Source organism: Lissotriton helveticus, chromosome 11 (assembly GCF_964261635.1).
Source record: "Lissotriton helveticus chromosome 11, aLisHel1.1, whole genome shotgun sequence".
In the NCBI taxonomy this organism is placed as follows: domain Eukaryota; kingdom Metazoa; phylum Chordata; class Amphibia; order Caudata; family Salamandridae; genus Lissotriton; species Lissotriton helveticus.
Genome location: NC_136072.1, coordinates 1,082,946,544 through 1,082,959,069, shown reverse-complemented (window position 1 = coordinate 1,082,959,069; position 12,526 = coordinate 1,082,946,544). Strand labels below are relative to the sequence as shown.

General features: G+C 42.5%; 6 non-coding genes across 6 annotated transcripts; all 6 read right to left on the bottom strand.

Moving 5' to 3' along the window:
- Nucleotides 1–377: 377 nt before the first annotated feature.
- On the bottom strand, nt 378–517 carry LOC144793964 (U4 spliceosomal RNA). Its single transcript, XR_013603409.1, has one exon. It is a non-coding gene; the product is annotated as a U4 spliceosomal RNA (small nuclear RNA).
- Nucleotides 518–2,617: 2,100 nt separating this feature from the next.
- Nucleotides 2,618–2,757, bottom strand: LOC144793657 (U4 spliceosomal RNA). The gene has a single exon (XR_013603135.1). It is a non-coding gene; the product is annotated as a U4 spliceosomal RNA (small nuclear RNA).
- A 1,921-nt stretch (nt 2,758–4,678) lies between these two features.
- Nucleotides 4,679–4,818, bottom strand: LOC144793656 (U4 spliceosomal RNA). Its single transcript, XR_013603134.1, has one exon. It is a non-coding gene; the product is annotated as a U4 spliceosomal RNA (small nuclear RNA).
- Nucleotides 4,819–6,747: 1,929 nt separating this feature from the next.
- LOC144793943 (U4 spliceosomal RNA) lies at nt 6,748–6,887 on the bottom strand. Its single transcript, XR_013603390.1, has one exon. It is a non-coding gene; the product is annotated as a U4 spliceosomal RNA (small nuclear RNA).
- A 1,920-nt stretch (nt 6,888–8,807) lies between these two features.
- On the bottom strand, nt 8,808–8,947 carry LOC144793899 (U4 spliceosomal RNA). Its single transcript, XR_013603350.1, has one exon. It is a non-coding gene; the product is annotated as a U4 spliceosomal RNA (small nuclear RNA).
- A 1,929-nt stretch (nt 8,948–10,876) lies between these two features.
- LOC144793689 (U4 spliceosomal RNA) lies at nt 10,877–11,016 on the bottom strand. The gene has a single exon (XR_013603164.1). It is a non-coding gene; the product is annotated as a U4 spliceosomal RNA (small nuclear RNA).
- Nucleotides 11,017–12,526: the final 1,510 nt, after the last annotated feature.

Genomic DNA, 12,526 nt, shown 5'->3' with positions numbered 1-12,526 from the left:
AGAAAAAAACTTTCTGGGCGGTTAGTGCACATTTGAATGGGAGATGAGACCTCGGAAGAGCCCAGCCCTGCCCCGGACTGCGAGTCACCTCAGAGAGCAGAAACAAAGCCCGTCCTCTGCCCATCACTGACCCAAGCGAATCCGTGGAGCAAAGATGAGAACAAAGGGGAAGAAATAAAAGAATAACGAAAACTCATCAAGGAAAATAAATCCCTAAATTACTGCTATATTTAAAAAGCTGAGAAAACAAAAGAGAACGTAAAGAGTAAACTGAAGCCAAATAGAGTCACCGTTTTGTCCTTGTCACAGATCACAAACCTGCAAGTAAATTGCATTGCAAAATAAACTATCTTATTTTTTAATTACATATTCTCCAGTCTCCGAAGAGACTGTCAAAAATTGCCATTTCGACTATATTTCAAGTCTCCATGACGGGGTATTGGGTAAAGTTTTCAATAAGCAATAATCGCGCCTCGGTTAAAACTCATTGGCTACGATACTGCCACTGCGCAAAGCTAAACAATTTAGTGTGAATTTCATGCACACTTGCCCTTGTACCTCATGTTACAAAGAACATGGGGGCATATTATCAACGCAGGCGATAAAATTATCGCTTGCTTTATCGGCAGAAAACTGACGCTAAAGCCGCTTTTGCGGCAGAAAACTGCCGCAAAAGTGGCTTTAGCGGCAGTTTTCTGCCGATAAAGCAAGCGATAATTTTATCGCCTGTGTTGATAATATGCCCCATGATTCCTTTTCAAAATATGTTATCTGTTTATGCATAACTACTCCTTCACTGCTTCTGATAGGCAATGTAAGACATATAATGGTGTTGTTTTACTAATTTCTATCAGCTCTCTGCCCCAAACCATCGATAGCCACACGCAGAGAATTATGGGAAATTGTATGCTAAATAGCTGTCCAGGTAAGCAGCACCCTCCCAAGTTATGGATTTGATGCTCAGGCAGATATACCTTCACACAAAGATGAGATCTAGGCTGCTAACCATGGGTTGTGGAAAATATAAGAAGCACAAATTCATAATAGCATCCTCATAGGCCCCACTGTCTTCAAATGTTTACTAGAGAAGGAACGGCAATCAATTTAAAGGAAAATAAATGATAGATACATTTTTCCATATTCCATAATGCACGTCTGCCATTTCATGGCACTTCATAGTTGCATTTGCTGCATTTCATTTTTAGCTTTAGGAGGTACAATATACTGGTTTCCTGGTTTTCAAAACATTTTAGGGGAAGATTCACAAGGACCTGACGCAACTGCATGGATGCATAAGTTTCCTTGAGTCAGTGCTGAATGTCCTTGTGCCACGATGAATGTGCTGTATTTACAATACAGCGCTCCATGGCGCAAGAATTAACAGATGCGTCAGAAATTCTGACGCATCTGTTGGCACAAAAGTGACGCATTGCTGGAAATGCTCATGAAAGTGACGCAAAAAGCCCTGAGTCATAACTTATGCCTGGTCTGTGCAGGCGTAGGGATTTTGACACAGTGAAGGCGTAGAGTGATGTAGTGAAATCTTGTAGATTTCAGTGCGTCAGTTCTAGAAGGCTTTTAGCGTGGGAACGCCCACCCTGCATACATTATACCTGACGCAGGTATAATATGATGCGGGACTTTACAATGTGACACATCTCCCTAGATGCGTCACATTGTAAATGGGCCGCAACATTTATGCCGCAGCTGCGTCACAATACAGATTTTTATACTTGCCCTATATATGGCTGTGTGTACGTTGTGTGTCTCCGTCTGCATGCAGCATACAAATGTGCCAGATCTGGTAGCCCAGTTGGGCTGATGCAGCCACACAAGAGCTCTCTGCCTGACCTCATTGTCACCAATTCAAATCAGAGAGGATCCATGCAGTCTTTCAAGGCTCTCAGGTGAAAAAATGGGCCCTAGAGCAAGGAAGAAAATAGTACCCCTTGTTGAAGTTTGGAATATAAAATACCGCAATAATCAGGGTTCAGTGGGTCCCGCAGGTCTGTGGGCGCCAGTGCAACTGCACCTGCTGCACCAACAGAAGCTACGCCCCTGTCATAGAGCTGGGTAACATCAATTACTCAGTGCCACAAAGAGCATTAGAAATAAACTTTACATAATGTCAAACGGCAAAAACAAGAGCTTTGTCAGTTCTTGTTCTGTTTCAAACACTCCATACAATCTGTATGAACCCTCTCCACATTTTCCTACTGATAACAAATGCCTTCGCTCCCAGAAAAAAACTTTCTGGGCGGTTAGTGCACATTTGAATGGGAGATGAGACCTCGGAAGAGCCCAGCCCTGCCCCGGACTGCGAGTCACCTCAGAGAGCAGAAACAAAGCCCGTCCTCTGCCCATCACTGACCCAAGCGAATCCGTGGAGCAAAGATGAGAACAAAGGGGAAGAAATAAAAGAATAACGAAAACTCATCAAGGAAAATAAATCCCTAAATTACTGCTATATTTAAAAAGCTGAGAAAACAAAAGAGAACGTAAAGAGTAAACTGAAGCCAAATAGAGTCACCGTTTTGTCCTTGTCACAGATCACAAACCTGCAAGTAAATTGCATTGCAAAATAAACTATCTTATTTTTTAATTACATATTCTCCAGTCTCCGAAGAGACTGTCAAAAATTGCCATTTCGACTATATTTCAAGTCTCCATGACGGGGTATTGGGTAAAGTTTTCAATAAGCAATAATCGCGCCTCGGTTAAACCTCATTGGCTACGATACTGCCACTGCGCAAAGCTAAACAATTTAGTGTGAATTTCATGCACACTTGCCCTAGTACCTCATGTTACAAAGAACATGATTCCTTTTCAAAAGATGTTATCTGTTTATGCATAACTACTCCTCCACTGCTTCTGATAGGCAATGTAAGACATATAATGGTGTTGTTTTACTAATTTCTATCAGCTCTCTGCCCCAAACCGTCGATAGCCACACGCAGAGAATTATGGGAAATTGTATGCTAAATAGCTGTCCAGGTAAGCAGCACCCTCCCAAGTTATGGATTTGATGCTCAGGCAGATATACCTTCACACAAAGATGAGATCTAGGCTGCTAACCATGGGTTGTGGAAAATATAAGAAGCACAAATTCATAATAGCATCCTCATAGGTCCCACTGTCTTCAAATGTTTACTAGAGAAGGAACGGCAATCAATTTAAAGGAAAATAAATGATAGATACATTTTTCCATATTCCATAATGCACGTCTGCCATTTCATGGCACTACATAGTTGCATTTGCTGCATTTCATTTTTAGCTTTAGGAGGTACAATATACTGGTTTCCAAAACATTTTAGGGGAAGATTCACAAGGACCTGACGCAACTGCATGGATGCATAAGTTTCCTTGAGTCAGTGCTGAATGTCCTTGTGCCACGATGAATGTGCTGTATTTACAATACAGCGCTCCATGGCGCAAGAATTAACAGATGCGTCAGAAATTCTGACGCATCTGTTGGCACAAAAGTGACGCATTGCTGGAAATGCTCATGAAAGTGACGCAAAAAGCCCTGAGTCATAACTTATGCCTGGTCTGTGCAGGCGTAGGGATTTTGACACAGTGAAGGCGTAGAGTGATGTAGTGAAATCTTGTAGATTTCAGTGCGTCAGTTCTAGAAGGCTTTTAGCGTGGGAACGCCCACCCTGCATACATTATACCTGACGCAGGTATAATATGATGCGGGACTTTACAATGTGACACATCTCCCTAGATGCGTCACATTGTAAATGGGCCGCAACATTTATGCCGCAGCTGCGTCACAATACAGATTTTTATACTTGCCCTATATATGGCTGTGTGTACGTTGTGTGTCTCCGTCTGCATGCAGCATACAAATGTGCCAGATCTGGTAGCCCAGTTGGGCTGATGCAGCCACACAAGAGCTCTTTGCCTGACCTCATTGTCACCAATTCAAATCAGAGAGGATCCATGCAGTCTTTCAAGGCTCTCAGGTGAAAAAATGGGCCCTAGAGCAAGGAAGAAAATAGTACCCCTTGTTGAAGTTTGGAATATAAAATACCGCAATAATCAGGGTTCAGTGGGTCCCGCAGGTCTGTGGGCGCCAGTGCAACTGCACCTGCTGCACCAACAGAAGCTACGCCCCTGTCATAGAGCTGGGTAACATCAATTACTCAGTGCCACAAAGAGCATTAGAAATAAACTTTACATAATGTCAAACGGCAAAAACAAGAGCTTTGTCAGTTCTTGTTCTGTTTCAAACACTCCATACAATCTGTATGAACCCTCTCCACATTTTCCTACTGATAACAAATGCCTTCGCTCCCAGAAAAAAACTTTCTGGGCGGTTAGTGCACATTTGAATGGGAGATGAGACCTCGGAAGAGCCCAGCCCTGCCCCGGACTGCGAGTCACCTCAGAGAGCAGAAACAAAGCCCGTCCTCTGCCCATCACTGACCCAAGCGAATCCGTGGAGCAAAGATGAGAACAAAGGGGAAGAAATAAAAGAATAACTAAAACTCATCAAGGAAAATAAATCCCTAAATTACTGCTATATTTAAAAAGCTGAGAAAACAAAAGAGAACGTAAAGAGTAAACTGAAGCCAAATAGAGTCACCGTTTTGTCCTTGTCACAGATCACAAACCTGCAAGTAAATTGCATTGCAAAATAAACTATCTTATTTTTTAATTACATATTCTCCAGTCTCCGAAGAGACTGTCAAAAATTGCCATTTCGACTATATTTCAAGTCTCCATGACGGGGTATTGGGTAAAGTTTTCAATAAGCAATAATCGCGCCTCGGTTAAACCTCATTGGCTACGATACTGCCACTGCGCAAAGCTAAACAATTTAGTGTGAATTTCATGCACACTTGCCCTAGTACCTCATGTTACAAAGAACATGATTCCTTTTCAAAAGATGTTATCTGTTTATGCATAACTACTCCTCCACTGCTTCTGATAGGCAATGTAAGACATATAATGGTGTTGTTTTACTAATTTCTATCAGCTCTCTGCCCCAAACCGTCGATAGCCACACGCAGAGAATTATGGGAAATTGTATGCTAAATAGCTGTCCAGGTAAGCAGCACCCTCCCAAGTTATGGATTTGATGCTCAGGCAGATATACCTTCACACAAAGATGAGATCTAGGCTGCTAACCATGGGTTGTGGAAAATATAAGAAGCACAAATTCATAATAGCATCCTCATAGGTCCCACTGTCTTCAAATGTTTACTAGAGAAGGAACGGCAATCAATTTAAAGGAAAATAAATGATAGATACATTTTTCCATATTCCATAATGCACGTCTGCCATTTCATGGCACTACATAGTTGCATTTGCTGCATTTCATTTTTAGCTTTAGGAGGTACAATATACTGGTTTCCTGGTTTTCAAAACATTTTAGGGGAAGATTCACAAGGACCTGACGCAACTGCATGGATGCATAAGTTTCCTTGAGTCAGTGCTGAATGTCCTTGTGCCACGATGAATGTGCTGTATTTACAATACAGCGCTCCATGGCGCAAGAATTAACAGATGCGTCAGAAATTCTGACGCATCTGTTGGCACAAAAGTGACGCATTGCTGGAAATGCTCATGAAAGTGACGCAAAAAGCCCTGAGTCATAACTTATGCCTGGTCTGTGCAGGCGTAGGGATTTTGACACAGTGAAGGCGTAGAGTGATGTAGTGAAATCTTGTAGATTTCAGTGCGTCAGTTCTAGAAGGCTTTTAGCGTGGGAACGCCCACCCTGCATACATTATACCTGACGCAGGTATAATATGATGCGGGACTTTACAATGTGACACATCTCCCTAGATGCGTCACATTGTAAATGGGCCGCAACATTTATGCCGCAGCTGCATCACAATACAGATTTTTATACTTGCCCTATATATGGCTGTGTGTACGTTGTGTGTCTCCGTCTGCATGCAGCATACAAATGTGCCAGATCTGGTAGCCCAGTTGGGCTGATGCAGCCACACAAGAGCTCTTTGCCTGACCTCATTGTCACCAATTCAAATCAGAGAGGATCCATGCAGTCTTTCAAGGCTCTCAGGTGAAAAAATGGGCCCTAGAGCAAGGAAGAAAATAGGCCCCCTTGTTGAAGTTTGGAATATAAAATACCGCAATAATCAGGGTTCAGTGGGTCCCGCAGGTCTGTGGGCGCCAGTGCAACTGCACCTGCTGCACCTACAGAAGCTACGCCCCTGTCATAGAGCTGGGTAACATCAATTACTCAGTGCCACAAAGAGCATTAGAAATAAACTTTACATAATGTCAAACGGCAAAAACAAGAGCTTTGTCAGTTCTTGTTCTGTTTCAAACACTCCATACAATCTGTATGAACCCTCTCCACATTTTCCTACTGATAACAAATGCCTTCGCTCCCAGAAAAAAACTTTCTGGGCGGTTAGTGCACATTTGAATGGGAGATGAGACCTCGGAAGAGCCCAGCCCTGCGCCGGACTGCGAGTCACCTCAGAGAGCAGAAACAAAGCCCGTCCTCTGCCCATCACTGACCCAAGCGAATCCGTGGAGCAAAGATGAGAACAAAGGGGAAGAAATAAAAGAATAACGAAAACTCATCAAGGAAAATAAATCCCTAAATTAATTCTGTATTTAAAAAGCTGAGAAAACAAAAGAGAACGTAAAGAGTAAACTTAAGCCAAATAGAGTCACCGTTTTGTCCTTCTCACAGATCACAAACCTGCAAGTAAATTGCATTGCAAAATAAACTATCTTATTTTTTAATTACATATTCTCCAGTCTCTGAAGAGACTGTCAAAAATTGCCATTTCAACTATATTTCAACGCTCCATGACGGGGTATTGGGTAAAGTTTTCAATAAGCAATAATCGCGCCTCAGTTAAACCTCATTGGCTACGATACTGCCACTGCGCAAAGCTAAACAATTTAGTGTGAATTTCATGCACACTTGCCCTAGTACCTCATGTTACAAAGAACATGATTCCTTTTCAAAAGATGTTATCTGTTTATGCATAACTACTCCTCCACTGCTTCTGATAGGCAATGTAAGACATATAATGGTGTTGTTTTACTAATTTCTATCAGCTCTCTGCCCCAAACCGTCGATAGCCACACGCAGAGAATTATGGGAAATTGTATGCTAAATAGCTGTCCAGGTAAGCAGCACCCTCCCAAGTTATGGATTTGATGCTCAGGCAGATATACCTTCACACAAAGATGAGATCTAGGCTGCTAACCATGGGTTGTGGAAAATATAAGAAGCACAAATTCATAATAGCATCCTCATAGGTCCCACTGTCTTCAAATGTTTACTAGAGAAGGAACGGCAATCAATTTAAAGGAAAATAAATGATAGATACATTTTTCCATATTCCATAATGCACGTCTGCCATTTCATGGCACTACATAGTTGCATTTGCTGCATTTCATTTTTAGCTTTAGGAGGTACAATATACTGGTTTCCAAAACATTTTAGGGGAAGATTCACAAGGACCTGACGCAACTGCATGGATGCATAAGTTTCCTTGAGTCAGTGCTGAATGTCCTTGTGCCACGATGAATGTGCTGTATTTACAATACAGCGGTCCATGGCGCAAGAATTAACAGATGCGTCAGAAATTCTGACGCATCTGTTGGCACAAAAGTGACGCATTGCTGGAAATGCTCATGAAAGTGACGCAAAAAGCCCTGAGTCATAACTTATGCCTGGTCTGTGCAGGCGTAGGGATTTTGACACAGTGAAGGCGTAGAGTGATGTAGTGAAATCTTGTAGATTTCAGTGCGTCAGTTCTAGAAGGCTTTTAGCGTGGGAACGCCCACCCTGCATACATTATACCTGACGCAGGTATAATATGATGCGGGACTTTACAATGTGACACATCTCCCTAGATGCGTCACATTGTAAATGGGCCGCAACATTTATGCCGCAGCTGCGTCACAATACAGATTTTTATACTTGCCCTATATATGGCTGTGTGTACGTTGTGTGTCTCCGTCTGCATGCAGCATACAAATGTGCCAGATCTGGTAGCCCAGTTGGGCTGATGCAGCCACACAAGAGCTCTTTGCCTGACCTCATTGTCACCAATTCAAATCAGAGAGGATCCATGCAGTCTTTCAAGGCTCTCAGGTGAAAAAATGGGCCCTAGAGCAAGGAAGAAAATAGGCCCCCTTGTTGAAGTTTGGAATATAAAATACCGCAATAATCAGGGTTCAGTGGGTCCCGCAGGTCTGTGGGCGCCAGTGCAACTGCACCTGCTGCACCAACAGAAGCTACGCCCCTGTCATAGAGCTGGGTAACATCAATTACTCAGTGCCACAAAGAGCATTAGAAATAAACTTTACATAATGTCAAACGGAAAAACAAGAGCTTTGTCAGTTCTTGTTCTGTTTCAAACACTCCATACAATCTGTATGAACCCTCTCCACATTTTCCTACTGATAACAAATGTCTTCGCTCCCAGAAAAAAACTTTCTGGGCGGTTAGTGCACATTTGAATGGGAGATGAGACCTCGGAAGAGCCCAGCCCTGCGCCGGACTGCGAGTCACCTCAGAGAGCAGAAACAAAGCCCGTCCTCTGCCCATCACTGACCCAAGCGAATCTGTGGAGCAAAGATGAGAACAAAGGGGAAGAAATAAAAGAATAACGAAAAATCATCAAGGAAAATAAATCCCTAAATTACTGCTGTATTTAAAAAGCTGAGAAAACAAAAGAGAACGTAAAGAGTAAACTGAAGCCAAATAGAGTCACCGTTTTGTCCTTGTCACAGATCACAAACCTGCAAGTAAATTGCATTGCAAAATAAACTATCTTATTTTTTAATTACATATTCTCCAGTCTCCGAAGAGACTGTCAAAAATTGCCATTTCGCCTATTTTTCAAGTCTCCATGACTGGGTATTGGGTAAAGTTTTCAATAAGCAATAATCGCGCCTCGGTTAAACCTCATTGGCTACGATACTGCCACTGCGCAAAGCTATACAATTTAGTGTGAATTTCATGCACACTTGCCCTAGTACCTCATGTTACAAAGAACATGATTCCTTTTCAAAAGATGTTATCTGTTTATGCATAACTACTCCTCCACTGCTTCTGATAGGCAATGTAAGACATATAATGGTGTTGTTTTACTAATTTCTATCAGCTCTCTGCCCCAAACCGTCGATAGCCACACGCAGAGACTTATGGGAAATTGTATGCTAAATAGCTGTACAGGTAAGCAGCACCCTCCCAAGATATGGATTTGATGCTCAGGCAGATATGCCTTCACACAAAGATGAGATCTAGGCTGCTAACCATGGGTTGTGGAAAATATAAGAAGCACAAATTCATAATAGCATCCTCATAGGTCCCACTGTCTTCAAATGTTTACTAGAGAAGGAACGGCAATCAATTTAAAGGAAAATAAATGATAGATACATTTTTCCATATTCCATAATGCACGTCTGCCATTTCATGGCACTACATAGTTGCATTTGCTGCATTTCATTTTTAGCTTTAGGAGGTACAATATACTGGTTTCCTGGTTTTCAAAACATTTTAGGGGAATATTCAGAAGGACCTGACGCAACTGCATGGATGCATAAGTTTCCTTGAGTCAGTGCTGAATGTCCTTGTGCCACGATGAATGTGCTGCATTTACAATACAGCGCTCCATGGCGCAAGAATTAACAGATGCGTCAGAAATTCTGACGCATCTGTTGGCACAAAAGTGACGCATTGCTGGAAATGCTCATGAAAGTGATGCAAAAAGCCCTGAGTCATAACTTATGCCTGGTCTGTGCAGGCGTAGGGATTTTGACACAGTGAAGGCGTAGAGTGATGTAGTGAAATCTTGTAGATTTCAGTGCGTCAGTTCTAGAAGGCTTTTAGCGTGGGAACGCCCACCCTGCATACATTATACCTGACGGAGGTATAATGTGATGCGGGACTTTACAATGTGACACATCTCCCTAGATGCGTCACATTGTAAATGGGCCGCAACATTTATGCCGCAGCTGCGTCACAATACAGATTTTTATACTTGCCCTATATATGGCTGTGTGTACGTTGTGTGTCTCCGTCTGCATGCAGCATACAAATGTGCCAGATCTGGTAGCCCAGTTGGGCTGATGCAGCCACACAAGAGCTCTCTGCCTGACCTCATTGTCACCAATTCAAATCAGAGAGGATCCATGCAGTCTTTCAAGGCTCTCAGGTGAAAAAATGGGCCCTAGAGCAAGGAAGAAAATAGTCCCCCTTGTTGAAGTTTGGAATATAAAATACCGCAATAATCAGGGTTCAGTGGGTCCCGCAGATCTGTGGGCGCCAGTGCAACTGCACCTGCTGCACCAACAGAAGCTAGGCCCCTGTCATAGAGCTGGGTAACATCAATTACTCAGTGCCACAAAGAGCATTAGAAATAAACTTTACATAATGTCAAACGGCAAAAACAAGAGCTTTGTCAGTTCTTGTTCTGTTTCAAACACTCCATACAATCTGTATGAACCCTCTCCACATTTTCCTACTGATAACAAATGCCTTCGCTCCCAGAAAAAAACTTTCTGGGCGGTTAGTGCACATTTGAATGGGAGATGAGACCTCGGAAGAGCCCAGCCCTGCGCCTGACTGCGAGTCACCTCAGAGAGCAGAAACAAAGCCCGTCCTCTGCCCATCACTGACCCAAGCGAATCCGTGGAGCAAAGATGAGAACAAAGGGGAAGAAATAAAAGAATAACGAAAACTCATCAAGGAAAATAAATCCCCAAATTACTGCTGTATTTAAAAAGCTGGGAAAACAAAAGAGAACGTAAAGAGTAAACTGAAGCCAAATAGAGTCACCGTTTTGTCCTTGTCACAGATCACAAACCTGCAAGTAAATTGCATTGCAAAATAAACTATCTTATTTTTTAATTACATATTCTCCAGTCTCCAAAGAGACTGTCAAAAATTGCCATTTCAACTATATTTCAAGTCTCCATGACGGGGTATTGGGTAAAGTTTTCAATAAGCAATAATCGCGCCTCGGTTAAACCTCATTGGCTACGATACTGCCACTGCGCAAAGCTAAACAATTTAGTGGGAATTTCATGCACACTTGCCCTAGTACCTCATGTTACAAAGAACATGATTCCTTTTCAAAAGATGTTATCTGTTTATGCATAACTACTCCTCCACTGCTTCTGATAGGCAATGTAAGACATATAATGGTGTTGTTTTACTAATTTCTATCAGCTCTCTGCCCCAAACCGTCGATAGCCACACGCAGAGAATTATGGGAAATTGTATGCTAAATAGCTGTCCAGGTAAGCAGCACCCTCCCAAGTTATGGATTTGATGCTCAGGCAGATATACCTTCACACAAAGATGAGATCTAGGCTGCTAACCATGGGTTGTGGAAAATATAAGAAGCACAAATTCATAATAGCATCCTCATAGGTCCCACTGTCTTCAAATGTTTACTAGAGAAGGAACGGCAATCAATTTAAAGGAAAATACATTATAGATACATTTTTCCATATTTCATAATGCACGTCTGCCATTTCATGGCACTACATAGTTGCATTTGCTGCATTTCATTTTTAGCTTCAGGAGGTACAATATACTGGTTTCCTGGTTTTCAAAACATTTTAGGGGAAGATTCACAAGGACCTGACGCAACTGCATGGATGCATAAGTTTCCTTGAGTCAGTCCTGAATGTCCTTGTGCCACGATGAATGTGCTGTATTTACAATACAGCGCTCCATGGCGCAAGAATTAACAGATGCGTCAGAAATTCTGACGCATCTGTTGGCACAAAAGTGACGCATTGCTGGAAATGCTCATGAAAGTGACGCAAAAAGCCCTGAGTCATAAGTTATGCCTGGTCTGTGCAGGCGTAGGGATTTTGACACAGTGAAGGCGTAGAGTGATGTAGTGAAATCTTGTAGATTTCAGTGCGTCAGTTCTAGAAGGCTTTTAGCGTGGGAACGCCCACCCTGCATACATTATACCTGACGCAGGTATAATATGATGCGGGACTTTACAATGTGACACATCTCCCTAGATGCGTCACATTGTAAATGGGCCGCAACATTTATGCCGCAGCTGCCTCACAATACAGATTTTTATACTTGCCCTATATATGGCTGTGTGTACGTTGTGTGTCTCCGTCTGCATGCAGCATACAAATGTGCCAGATCTGGGAGTCCAGTTGGGCTGATGCAGTCACACAAGAGCTCTTTGCCTGACCTCATTGTCACCAATTCAAATCAGAGAGGATCCATGCAGTCTTTCAAGGCTCTCAGGTGAAAAAATGGGCCCTAGAGCAATGAAGAAAATAGTACCCCTTGTTGAAGTTTGGAATATAAAATACCGCAATAATCAGGGTTCAGTGGGTCCCGCAGGTCTGTGGGCGCCAGTGCAACTGCACCTGCTGCACCAACAGAAGCTACGCCCCTGTCATAGAGCTGGGTAACATCAATTACTCAGTGCCACAAAGAGCATTAGAAATAAACTTTACATAATGTCAAACGGCAAAAACAAGAGCTTTGTCAGTTCTTGTTCTGTTTCAAACACTCCATACAATCTGTATGAAC